The sequence below is a fragment of the Poecilia reticulata genome, chromosome 12 (assembly GCF_904066995.2).
Source record: "Poecilia reticulata chromosome 12, P_reticulata-male-v2, whole genome shotgun sequence".
NCBI classification, from domain to species: Eukaryota; Metazoa; Chordata; class Actinopteri; order Cyprinodontiformes; family Poeciliidae; genus Poecilia; species Poecilia reticulata.
The window spans coordinates 1,663,835-1,677,104 of record NC_088841.1 but is presented as its reverse complement, the minus strand read 5'-3'; positions in this window follow the sequence as shown (position 1 = coordinate 1,677,104).

The window sequence follows — 13,270 nt, the reverse complement described above, 5'->3', positions numbered from 1 at the left end:
GCTCGCTGGGCAACACGCATGCTGTCGCGGCTGCTGCAGACACGACTTCATCAAAGCAACAATCAAATAAAAGTCCTGCTTCATTAATATGGAATTATCTCAGCATTAAGATTAATTGCATTAAACTGATGAGAGTGTGTTCAGTGTGGAGGGAAGCTGCAGAAATGATGGATGATGAGAGGCATGATGAATGGAGAAAGCAGCGGAACTAAATTGAAAGTGTACTCATCCGTTCTCCCCTCACAACTAATGATAAATTGAGCGTGTCACATCGAACAATACATGTTGAGCTTTAAACATGGCCTCCTCCGCCTTCTCCTCACCCTTTTGTCCATGCAGGCCAGCGTGGCCGACACCTACCTGCACTGGTCTCCATGTGAACTTTCTGGGGTGGTTATGTTGTGCTCCTGTGTCATTTGGAAAAGAAAACCCTGATGCTTTCAATATGGTCACAAAAACATTATGGACCAAAATACTTTCCCCAATAGCTGCCGGTGCGCCAATACCAACTTCATCTTACTGTACACAACAAATGTTCGGTAAAGGGTCAGGATTATGTATTCTACAGGCACATAAATATTCTAAAGACAATGAGCTTAGGGAGCTGAAACGCAGGCAGGATGCTGCCTGACATGCTTTTGGTGGCCTGCAAGGCCAGTCCAGGACCACCATTCAGTTCCCTTGAATGAGTGTGGACGTAAGCTTCTGCTTCCCAAGGCTTCCAAGGCTGTTTCCACAGTTTATTAATTCATATTAAGGTATATTTATTTGGTGTTATTACCAAAATAGGCAGCTATATGCATTATTAGAGGGACTCTCAAGAAACCACAGAGTTCAGTTTGCTGGGTTCTGGGACTCCACTGTAGTGCATTTAGAAATGTTTTAAATTTATTTCCATCATTAGTAAAACTTTGTGTGTCGGTGCTGGCATGGCATGTGTTTAGCGGTTGGGCGTGTGTTTATGCTAGTTTTATACCTACACTGTAAAAAACTACAAAAAACACAAGACACCAGATTCAAAATAAAATAAAAAAAACACATTCATGTGTCTACCAGAACAGTAAAAAATAAATAAATAAATAAATAAATAAATAAATAAATAAATAAATAAATAAATAAATAAATAAATAATGCTAAGAATATAAAATGCCACTATGATATTTTTTACGTGCACTTTTGTCAGGATGTTTATGTTTAAGGCTGTTTGGGCTTTGTTTATACCTGATGTAAGATGCCTCAGGCAGCAGTACGGTTCAGTATCTGTGGAATCAGATCGTTGTGTTAGTGACCAGGTTCTCTGCTCTTCAACTGGTTTCTCTCCCTGTGTCTCAGATCATTTTGATCATTTCTGAGAAAAATCAACAGGATCATTCTGAATAATTTATTGGCTGAATTCAGCTTTTAATTATTGACAGACCACAACTTTGGACAGGCAGCCAAAGATACAGATGATCAAAGTTGTATTAAAAACATGTCTGGCCCGAATCCAACCGACAGCCTGTGCGGTAAATGATACTGCCATCTGTGAGATTCCAACAGACGGTAGAAGAAGAAGAAGAAAATTATCCATCTCCATTCAGCCAGTTTATATCACTACACTGCAGATCGGAGTGGTGCCGGGGCTGCTGACACTTCCCCAAATGTCCTTGATTAAAAAAAGTGTTTTGACAATTTCTCCTTTATCTTCCACACTGAGTCAGAAAGCATAACCATGATGCTGCATTACCTGCTGCCTTCTTACGCAAAAGCCTGATGAAATAACAAAAAGTTTTGCTGTAGGAGGCCAGATGGTGACCAACAATAATCTGGGAGACATCACTGTGCTTCTGCAGCTCTTTAGCAGTTAACCTTTATTATTTTTCACTGTTTGGAAATGTGTCAGACAAGAACTTCCTGTTGACCGTCCTCCTAACATCCTCCTGTTAGTGCTTTAATATTTCTGAGATTATTATTAGAAACAAACAGCATAAACCAACCTGGGGACGGCAGTTTTAGTATTTTAACCAAAAGTATACAACACATTCAATTTGAGACAAACCACAAAATATCCAAAATGAAAAGATGAAAAATAAAAATGTACTAATAAAAGATTTAGAAATGAGTTGCACACGAAAAACAAGCAAGCCCAGTAAAATATCTGAAAGCTGTGGTATTAAAAGCTGCTGAGGCATTTATCTCCCATAGAAGTTTGTAAGAAAATTACCAGGCTAGGTTTTAATCCAGGTTCATATTTGCCAAGTTCACATTGACTGTCATCCATCATGGCCTGTAGCTCCTTATCACCGTCTCCGGGGGACCAGGTTCATCTCTCCTCTGCCTCCACACTGTTCCAGCAGAGCAAAAAGCAACAGCGGCTCCAATTTCCCTCTCAGAAGCGATTCAGGAAAAAAAAAAAACGAGTCCAGTGGAGCAGCACGCTGCGCAGCTTCTTTGCAAAATGAATACTTTTTAATTTGTCTGCCAGGGATGGCCCCGGGCCCCAGGACAATGTTGATGGATGATGTTTTAATGCTGCTGAATGTTAGTTTTACTGAACAGGGAAAACTATAAATTTTTACTTCATTGGCAGTGATTGTGCCCTATGCATACAGGCGCTGTGCTGCGTGATGCCCATGAATAATCGCCTCTCGGAGCAGATGTTACTTTGCAGAAACCAATTCCTCAGATAAGATTTGCACAAGATTAATTGTCTACAGCTGTTTCATGGGCCGCTGCAATCTTAATACATTTATGATAAGTTTAAAAGCTCACCAGTGGCAGCGCAGCCTCCCGAGTGGGAAGTCGCTTTATTCTTACATCTGGATTCATATTCTCTGTCAGATTCATCATTAGCCTTTATGCAAGATGACTAAGAGGCTGGCTGTCATTACCGCAGGACATGCAACAGTGTCTGCTCTTTCTTCTCCCTCTCTTCAGGCCCATATTTTCATCTCTGCTCTCTTTGACTGACTGAATTATTCAGATATGTGCAAATGAGTTGTTTTCATTTTTCTCCCTGGGATGTGGAAATTGAAAGTGACCCGATGTGACCCCCATCTATTACTCAAGCTAAATTGCAGTGAGTGTGCAGTGTGGATCATTGTAGCCATGCAGGGCTTTGTTAAGCGCCACGCCGTGACCCGGCCCACGGCGCAGCGCCTGCAGCAGCAGGAAGAATCACCGTGTTACGACCCGCTCCCCCCGCCTTTATGGGGCCCATTTGAATATTCTCCGCAGAACAAAGGCAATCATGTTCCGTGTGCGGGGCCAGGTCAGGGGCCGGCGCTCTGCCTCTGGTTTAAGGGGAGGTTTTGAAGACCCATCTGGGGCCTCAAAGTTCCTGACACAGACGTAGACAACATGAATACCCAGAGGTTTTCATTTGCTGAGCATTTAACCTCCCTCTGCGCTGTTTGGGCTGCTCTCATTCCTTTATGGATCATTTGACACCAGAGAATGTCTTTTCTTCAGAGCTGTGATGCAACAGTCTCCATTAGTGGACTGCAGAGAAAATTCAGTTTAAGGTCTTTCATTTCACGGAACAACACTTAAATGTTTTAAAAGCTTTAAACGTTTTCCTTATGACACTATATATGAACATAAAGTAATGTAAAGATTTAAATCTGTCAGCTAAGCACATCATGCTTAGAATGTGACCACATAACTGTAACTAATTTCAGTAATACTTCATTAATCCAAAGTCAAATTCAGTGTTTTAACTCATGTCATCCAAGATGATTGGCTGTAGATGCTGACGGTTGTGGACTGGATGATCTCCTGCAGCAGTCTGTACTCCTGCAGATCTGAAGAAGTTTCTGACTGAGGACACTCTGCCTGATGAAGAGGATGGTCAGGTTTGTGCATAATGATTTTATACCAATCAGAGGCTCCACAGCATCCACTTGCTAACCAGCAACCTCACGTTTCCCATCATGGCAGATGGAAGAGATGGTTGGAACTTTTTGCTCTCTCCTCTGGAGCAAAGAATCTGGGACTGGTTGGAGATAAGGTATTATTTGAGCTTTTCTGATGTTAATCAGTTCCTCCCAGTTGGAAACCACATTGTTGCTACGACAAAACATCATAACAAATGTCCAATCATCAGCATAATCTTCTTAAGATAAATTAATCACTTGATTTCTTCGCTTGATTTTTCTGCCAGAGTTCAGGTATGAATGAAGAGAGTTCATTTGCATCCCTACTTAATAAAGAAATAAATAATGTGGAAAATGTTCAAACATAACCAAGGTCAGATGTATCTTTAAAGATCTTGTTCTTCCCCACAGAGCCCCTCACTCCCAAACTGCTGGTTTACTGGATTCCACCTTTATTCAGGAACTGAAGTTCTGGCTGCCTTAAGGCGGCTCACCTTTAGTTATGTTTGATGTTGGATCTATTACTATATATCTATTACTTTCAAGTTAACTGAATATTCCCACGGTCTCAGAACTCACCTCCTGATCTGTTATTGTCCCCAGACGTCCTGGCATTCCTGTCTGTTTCCGTCCACTTCGATGTTTATGAGAACCTACCTGGAAATCCTGTTTTTGTTAATAAATCACTTTAACTGATCTTTGCATTCCAATTTTGTGTTCTGCATGTAGGTTCGTAGTGTTAATACCAACATGACAGAACACTCAAGCCAACAACCGAACCCAGCAGACACAATCAGGAGAGCATTAGCTGAACAACAATCAGCCAGGCGCGGACCTATGGGGGGGGGCTGGGTGGGTGGCTGCCCCCCTCAGTCGCTCAATAAAAGATGAGTTAGCAACTCTCGATGAACCAGATTCCTTAGAAGATCTGATAAAACTAACAATTCGTTTAGATAACAGGATCAGATCCCGAAACAAGGAAAGAAGCCGCAGAACTTCATCTACCAGAAACGTACTGACTTCTGCTTCTGTAACCCCAACACTTTCCTCACCGAATTCACCTGAACCCGAGCCAATGCAACTTGGACGTACCCGGTTATCCCCCGAAGAGAGGCAATACCGGATGAAGTCTTGCCTGTGTCTGTACTGTGGCGCTTCCAGACATTTCATTGCTAGCTGTCCAGTGTGGTTAAACCCCCAAGTCCGCCAGTAGAAAGGGGAGGTCTGGTGGACAAACATGTTCAAGTTTCTCCTCGCCTTTCGATCATTTCAAACCTTTGTCACAATAACCAGACCATTCCTTTGGCAGCTCTAATTGATTCTGGTTGTGAACAAACCTTAATTGACTCTGAATTGGTTAAACAGATGTCAGTAGAGGCAATCGAGTTACCTGTTCCTCTTCAAGTTTCCGCTTTAGATGGAAAATCACTTCCACCCATAATTCACAAAATGAAACCGCATCTTTTGGTTAGTTCAGGTAACCACAACGAATTAATTAATTTTTTTTTGTTGTTCCCACAGCCACATCATCTATCATCTTAGGTTTTGACTGGCTGGAACTGCATAACCCTCACATAAACTGGTCAGATAAAAACATTGTATCATGATCCACTAACTGTCACTCTACCTGCCTCCGATCTGCTGTTCCCCCAGGTCCACCACCGGCAGAACAACAAGGAGTGGACCCCTTGGATTAATCGTCCATCCCTGTTGACTACCACGATTTGGCCCATGTATTTAGTAAGGTTAAAGCTTTCTCTCTTCCTCCTCACAGACCTTATGATTGCTTCATAGATCTCCTCCCTGGAGCCCCGTTACCATCATGTCGACTGTATAACATCTCACGACCAGAGCGGGAAACTATGGAGAAGTATATTAAGGGCTCTTCGGCAGCAGGTATAATTCAGCCTTCTTCTCCTCTGGAGGCTGGATTTTTTTTCGTTGGCAAGAAAGAAGGAACACTGAGACCTTGCATAGATTACCATGGGCTAAACCAATTTACAGTCAAAAATAAATACCCTTTACCTCTGTTGTCCTCTGCTTTTGAGCCTGTCCATGGTGCCACAGTTTTTTCTAAAATGGACTTTTGAAATGCTTACCATTTGCTTCGCATTCGAAAAGGTGACGAATGGAAAACAGCTTTTAAGACGCCTCTGGGACACTTTGAGTATTTAGTTATGCCTTTTGGACTGTCTAATGCTCCAGCTTGCTTCCAGGCGTTGGTTAATGATGTTGGGAGGGATTTTTTGAACATTTTCGTGTTCGTATATCTGACTGATATACTCATTTACTCAAAGAACTTATCTGAACATAAACGCCATGTCTGCCTGGTTCTGCAACGGCTTCTTGAGAATGAACTTTATGTGAAAGCAGATCATCTGTGTCCTTCGTGGGCTTCATACTTGAGGGCGGACAGGTTCGTCCTACGGAGGAAAAAATTAAAGCAGTTGTGGAATGGCTGACCCCAGAAACACGTAAACAGCTCCAAAGATTTTTAGGTTTTGCAAACTTTTACCAAAGGTTCATACGCAACTACAGTCAAACAGCTCTTCCCTTAACCGCACTTACCTCCACTAAGTCTACTTTCCAGTGGACTCCCACAGCTGAAGCAGCTTTTAAGAAACTCAAGTCTCTTTTTTCTGCTGCCCCTGTCCTGATTCAGCCGGACCCATCCAGACAATTTATTGTGGAGGTTGATGCGTCTGATACAGGGGTGGGAGCCGTTTTGTCCCAAGTATGAGGCACTGATAATAAGACACATCCTTGTGCCTTCTTTTTCCGTAGATTATCCCCTGCTGAACGGAATTATGATGTGGGCAACCGGGAACTGCTGGCCATCAAGTTGGCCCTGGAGGAGTGGCAGCATTGGTTGGAGGGTGCTGAACATCCGGTGCTGGTTTTAACCGATCGCAAGAACCTCTCCTACCTTCAATCCTCTAAATGCCTCAATCCACGTCAATCCCGTTGGTCTTTGTTCTTTTCGAGGTTTAACCAGTCCATTTCTTACTGCCCAGGCTCACGCAACCAGAAACCAGCAACATATTGCTCTGTCCCGGCAATATGCTGCTGATAACTCTGACAAGACTCTTGCGACTATCTTGCCCCCCAGCTGCACAGTGGGTGTTGTCACCTGGGAGATTGAAGACCTCATAAAGCAAGCTCAGTCGACCGAATCCACACCTGAGAACTGCCCAGCTAATAAGATTTATGTCCCCTCAGTTGTCCGAGCCAGATTTCTACATTGGATCCACGCTTCTAAGTTTTCAGGGCACCCAGGTACGAGTCGCACCATTTCTCTAATAAACCGCAGGTTTTGGTGGCCATCCATCCATAGGGATGTTAAAGAATATGTTCAAGCCTGTGTCATTTGCTCCAAGAACAAGTCTTCTCATCAGCCTCCATCGGGACTCCTTCAACCATTACCTGTTCCCAAGCGCCTGTGGTCTCACATTGCCATTGATTTTGTCACTGGGTTACCTCCCTCTAAAGGTATGACGACAATACTCACCATCATAGACCGTTTTTCCAAAGCTTGTCATTTAGTTCCCCTCCGCAAGTCAGTCAGTCCTCTGTTGTTTCACATCCACCAATCCTTCTGACTGGAGTTATTTTCTGCCATGGGTTCAGTATGCACACAATAGTCATATTTCTGCTGCTACCGGTTTATCTCCTTTTGAGGTCTCCCTAGGATACCAACCCCCACTTCTCGCCTCTGAGGAAAACCAGATCTCAGGTACTTCTGTCCAACACCACATCCATTACTGCAAGAACATCTGGAGATCTACCATCCCTCAATAATACTTCGACTCAGAACAAGCGCTTCGCTGATCGCAGAAGGATTCCGGCTCCGGTGTACTCTCCTGGTCAGAAGGTTTGGCTATCCACTCAAAACATTCAGTTAAAATCCATGTCAAAGAAACTGTCCCCTAGGTTCATTGGACCTTTTGAAGTAGAGTCCATCATCAGTCCGTCTGCTGTCTGGCTCCATCTCCCAGCCTCGCTACGGATCCATCCAACTTTTCATGCGTCTCAAGTTAAACCTGTCCAGACCAGAATCCTTGTGCCCTCCACCTGAGCCCCCTCCTCCCGCCCGTATCATTGATGGTCACCCCGCTTACACTGTTCGCTGGATTGTAGACTCCCGTCTGCGAGGTCGTGGGTGGCAGTACCTCGTTAACTGGGAGGGCTACGGTCCGCCGCTGGGTCCCTGATTCGTTTATTTTGGATTTTGATTTGATTACTGATCGTCGTTCCTCTTTGCCTGCCAGTTCGTCTCGGCCGCCAGGTGGCGACCGTTAGAGGGGGGGTACTGTTGGGATCTCGGTTGTTTGGGTTTTTTTTTTTGTTTTTCGTTCCCATGGCTCGCCATCACCACCAGATGGCACTGCGGAGGCTAGGTCAGGAGGACTGGCGTGCTGACATCACCGTCACACTGGTTCCCAATCCACTCGTCAGCGGGGCTTCAAGAGACGGCGACTGCCAGCATACCGACGCTTGAGCGTTAGCCAGTTATGATGTCCCTGTGACTACAAGTCTGGCTATATTCCCGAGTTTCCCTTGTGATGCCGTGGATATATGCAGTGTATTTGATGTGTGTATGTGGTGCATATGCGGGTGTGTAGGTGTGTGTGTATGTATTAGAGAAAGTTTATGTGTGTGTGTATGTATTAGAGACAGTTTCTGTGTGACGTTTGAACTTTTTTCTGCTGTTTAAATGGTTTTATAATTCACAGATCAGAAATGACCAATAAAACAATCCTCGTACCCTAGTGGTGTACAGCCCACATGAAAATATGAACAAAAACAAAGTATTACTTTTTCTAATGATGGGGTCAATTTAGGAAAGGTCATACAATTTCAAGTTGGAAAATGATAGTTTAACATATTTTTTTCTACAGCTTAACATGCTACTGGGTCACTTTTGACCCACAAGACAACACGAGGGTTAAAACCGTTTTGGTACTGGGTTCTACAGGCACTTTTTTTCTGTTCAAAGTTAGTTTATTGTTCATTCACGTCTTGGTCTATCCCTGAAACCGGTACTCAACTCAGTTGTGTGAGTGAATATTTGCCTGCCTTGTGTGTATATGTTGGTCCTGATACTTAATTAGTTAATAGACACTGATTGATGAGGCGCTAGAGTGACTCTTTGCTATATATCGGTTTATTGTTTCAACTTGGTGGAACATTTTAGAAAACAGGAGAAAATGACAAAACTTGAATAAAAATAATTATAAATTTCCCATAAATATCATATTTACTGATAAAACAAAAATCAAATTGCAAGGATCTGGTGAATCTGTGTTATGGAGGGGCAATAGATGAATGACCCCCAGTCGCCCCCAGGGAAATAGCACACATACACACATATGCACACATACACACCGTAGGCTGTTAGCCAGCTGTGTACAGACTGACAGGAAGTGTCCATCAATAATTCCAACACAGCACCTGCCGCCCGGCCTTTACCTCCTTCCTGTGACAGCTCAGACATCGAACATGACATAATACGCTGTAATAAAACAAAACCACCGCTTTATAAATTTGCATGATTTATAAGGGGGTGTGCGATGAATTTAGCATCATAAATATGCAAACACATGAAAGCATAGCAGCCACAGAGTTGTAATTTATTCCAGCTTGGTGTATGGACTAATTGGTTTCTCTCTTAGCCATGTTCTCATTAGCAAATTAGTGTTAATGAACTGAGGTTTGTGTGTACTTTTTTTTATGGGCTTTTAATTCAGAGTAGATGAAACTGTAGTGTATTTCATAGAAATTTAAGATGTTTCTTTTTCTGCAGGGGTCAAACGTGGGACGGCATTAGGATAATAAGAATCCTCTCACGTCAGGCCGCCTCATCCTCCTCACACACCTTACCACTCTGTACAAACAGATACCTGTCAGCTCTGACAAATAGCACCACTCCTTAACAGATTATTTACTTTTAATGGAGGGGGGGTGGAAGGATGTGCGAAGCACTTAATATGTGCTCACACGAGGTGTGATGTATGGGATCACCACAACACAGCGGCTCCACCCCACCCTGCTGGTGTGAAATAAATCTATGTGTATGTGTGTGGTGGGGTGGGGGTGGTGGTGGTGGTGGTGCTCTGCTGGGTGTAGGAGCTGTTAGATCAGCAGGCGGGCCTCACAGGAGCGTGGCGTTTAGCTGCTTTTATCATTTAGGGATCTGTAATTAGGTGGCTGGGTGGGAGGCGACTGGGGGTTATAAGGCTGGAGGTTAAAAATTAAAGAGGTGATGATGATTTCAGTTCCACTGTGTTTTCATAATCCTGAGAAACAAAATGGTTTTTTTAAACTAAGTGCTGCATGTAAAAGCAGACATACTGTCTGTATGAACATGTCTTCATAGATGGCTTTTAAAGGAATAAATCCCACAGGACTGTAGCGGGTTTAAACCATCACAGAATCCATCAGTCAGAAAAAAATTACACATATTTTTATTGTGCTACTACAGATCATCATGTCGGATCATGCCATTCAGTATTATGGATTCACCAATTCACACTTTTCTTAGGAGAGTAACTCCAAAAACAAGTCTCAGATAAGACCTCTTAAATTCACCTTGTGGAGTCTGATCTTGTTTTAAATCCTGATGGAGAATCATCCAGCCCATAACTAAGAAAATGACCAATGTCTCTTATTTTGGTTCCAACAACGAATGGGACAATGTGACGTTGCGTCAGTCTCAATTCAACCTGGGAAAAACACTTAACTAAGTAACTCTAAGACCAGAATGGTTTTTTGCCCAGCGTTTAGCTGGATTTGGTCTGCATGGGGCCCTCCAGTGTTCTAAAGACTAGAAAAGATGCTGGCTGAACCTGGTGAGTATCATTACTGAGCAACATTTTAGCTCTTTAACATTGCATTCAAACCAAAGAATTTTGCTTGTAGATATTATAATATTTTGTAGCAGCATGAAAAGATTTAAAGAGCATATACTTTAATGGTCTAGATGCTTTGGTGAAGATCAAAAACAGGAAATGTCATTCTTAATGATGAGTTAAAAACCCAACTTGGATAATTAAATGATTATCAGGATTAGCTTATGCTCATTTCTATATTTAAATCTTTTAGGCCTTCCTGAAACTACCTTAGTACACAATTTTACCTTCTGCCTTTGTATTCTAATGATGTTACACAGTAAGTACATGTAATTGTGGTTGTTTAGAGAATTTAAAAAAATCAGCATTAACTTAAGTGTGTTTGTTTTCATAGCAATTACACCACAGAACAAAGTGATCTAAGCAATAAATAGGCCCTAGAACCAAAAGTTTCTAATGTTACAAAAACATGGAAGAAAATCATGACAGTTGAAGACTGTTTGTGTTAGAAATCAGAAAAAGCCTTTCAGCTGAAGATCAGATGCAAACATGTGGAGAGCAGAGGCCGTTATATTTGGTAGTTACAAAATTGTTATACATCCAGTCAGCTCTTCTTCTGTGATGTACTTTCTGCCAATACCCTCCAAGATTATTTACATGGCAGTCTTCTGCCTCGCTTATATATTTCTTAGATCTGGTTGTGTCCTTCTCCTTACAAGTCTGGAAATGTTAGTTTAGTATTCCTTCTGGATATGCAGTTAAAGCGTGCATAAAAGGAAAAATGACATTACTTCAGTACTTCTAACAAATATAAGGTGTTGCTGCAGAGGAGGTAGTAGTGGAATGACAGCAAAGGAAGAAGATGCATGCTACAAAGAAACAAGCGTAATTAAAACTTATCTTCGCAGCATTTTCTATTGACAGGATTCGAAGCAACAGCACCACTATCTGGTGACACCCTGGTAAACTGTGTTACACTCACTAATGACATGGCCTGGTGGTTTACTTCTGCTAGCCATGAGGTGCTTTGTATGCTTTGCCCACCTGTCCACAATCTCCTGCTTTCTCTCTCTTTGACAGCTTTTCTGCATGAAATATGTTTCCACTGTTAAATGCTGCACTTCCATAACTAGACATATATGAAGGATTTAAATGGTGCCATCTATTTGCCATTTTGAATAGTTAATATTTATGATCAATCACCTGCAATGAGGCCCTGAAGAGCCACATCTTCTGTTTTATGATGGTTATTAATGACGACCTGAGCACTTGCTTCTTCTACTCACTCAGCTCTGAACCCTTAATGATCAAAAGTATTAATTCACAGTGCTCTAATATTAATATCCTGGACAAAGATAAAAGGCAATAATAATGTAAGGCCAACATAAAGACAGAGTCATTATTTAAGTCCTGTCATCGTTTGTCTTATTTAAATACCATGGTGATAAGCCCTTCTTTTAATTTAAATAAAGACATTAATTTCTTCAGTGCTGAGTAATCAAAGGAATTATTTATGTGTTAACTGAGAATCTAGTTAGATCATCCATAAATCTTTCTGAGAATTTCCGGCTGTGAATCAATTGTCTTTAAAGGTGTTTCCAGAGCAGACAATGAATGGAACAATCAGCAGAGAACCCAACAAATAATAAAGAAAAATCACAAACTCAAATGTTCCTCAAATGTTCAGTGTGTTACGGCTCACATTTTTAGGGGTATTGTTTCCTCAAAAGTGTCCAAAAACTCTTGTTCAGTCATATTTTCATTAATAATGTCATCCATCTGCTGGAGTTTTGAATTTAGAAAAAATGCCTCCATAGAATATTTGAAGGCTGATATTCTTTGCATTATCAACTTTATAAAAAAGTAATTAAGATGATTCTTTCTGGACTGCTCCTGAAATGTGGTTAACATCACTTTTAATTAGCAGTGATGTTAACCGCTATAATTGATATACCTATCAGTATATTACTATCCTGATAGATCTTCAGCTAACAGTTACATAGCAAATCCAATGTTTGTTTATAAGGTGCAACAGAAAAGCACAACCTTATGACCATCTACCGTTTCCCATTATACTAATCAACAAGCTTCTAGTAACCAGTGAGCCTCATAGATAAGCATGTAGTGCTAGAATAGTCATGTTTGTGTATCCTATATTTTTTCATGGAGATTCAGAAGGATGGATTGTGACTCTTTTCATATGAAGTTGCAGTAAATATTGTGGTGAAACAGTGGAAACAGCATTTGTTGACAAGAAGAGGTGGGTGAATGATAAGAGGGGCTGAGACACGGCCTGCTGCCTTGTGATCAACCTTTTAATAACCTGTAATCTTGTGGCAGAAGCTGTTTGCCCGAATGAATCTGATTGATGACACAGTTCGAGCGCAAAGCAGACAAACTAAACATCTAAATGTACAAATTATTAAAAAAGGAGGGGTCACACAGTGAACCTTGGGAGGAAAGTGAGTCACCTTTAGTTAAGAGGAAACCCATTCTCCAAGAGCAATTTGTACTCTATTGACTGGAGAAAGTGTCTTTTCAGATGTGCGGAAATTGTCTTACATTGCA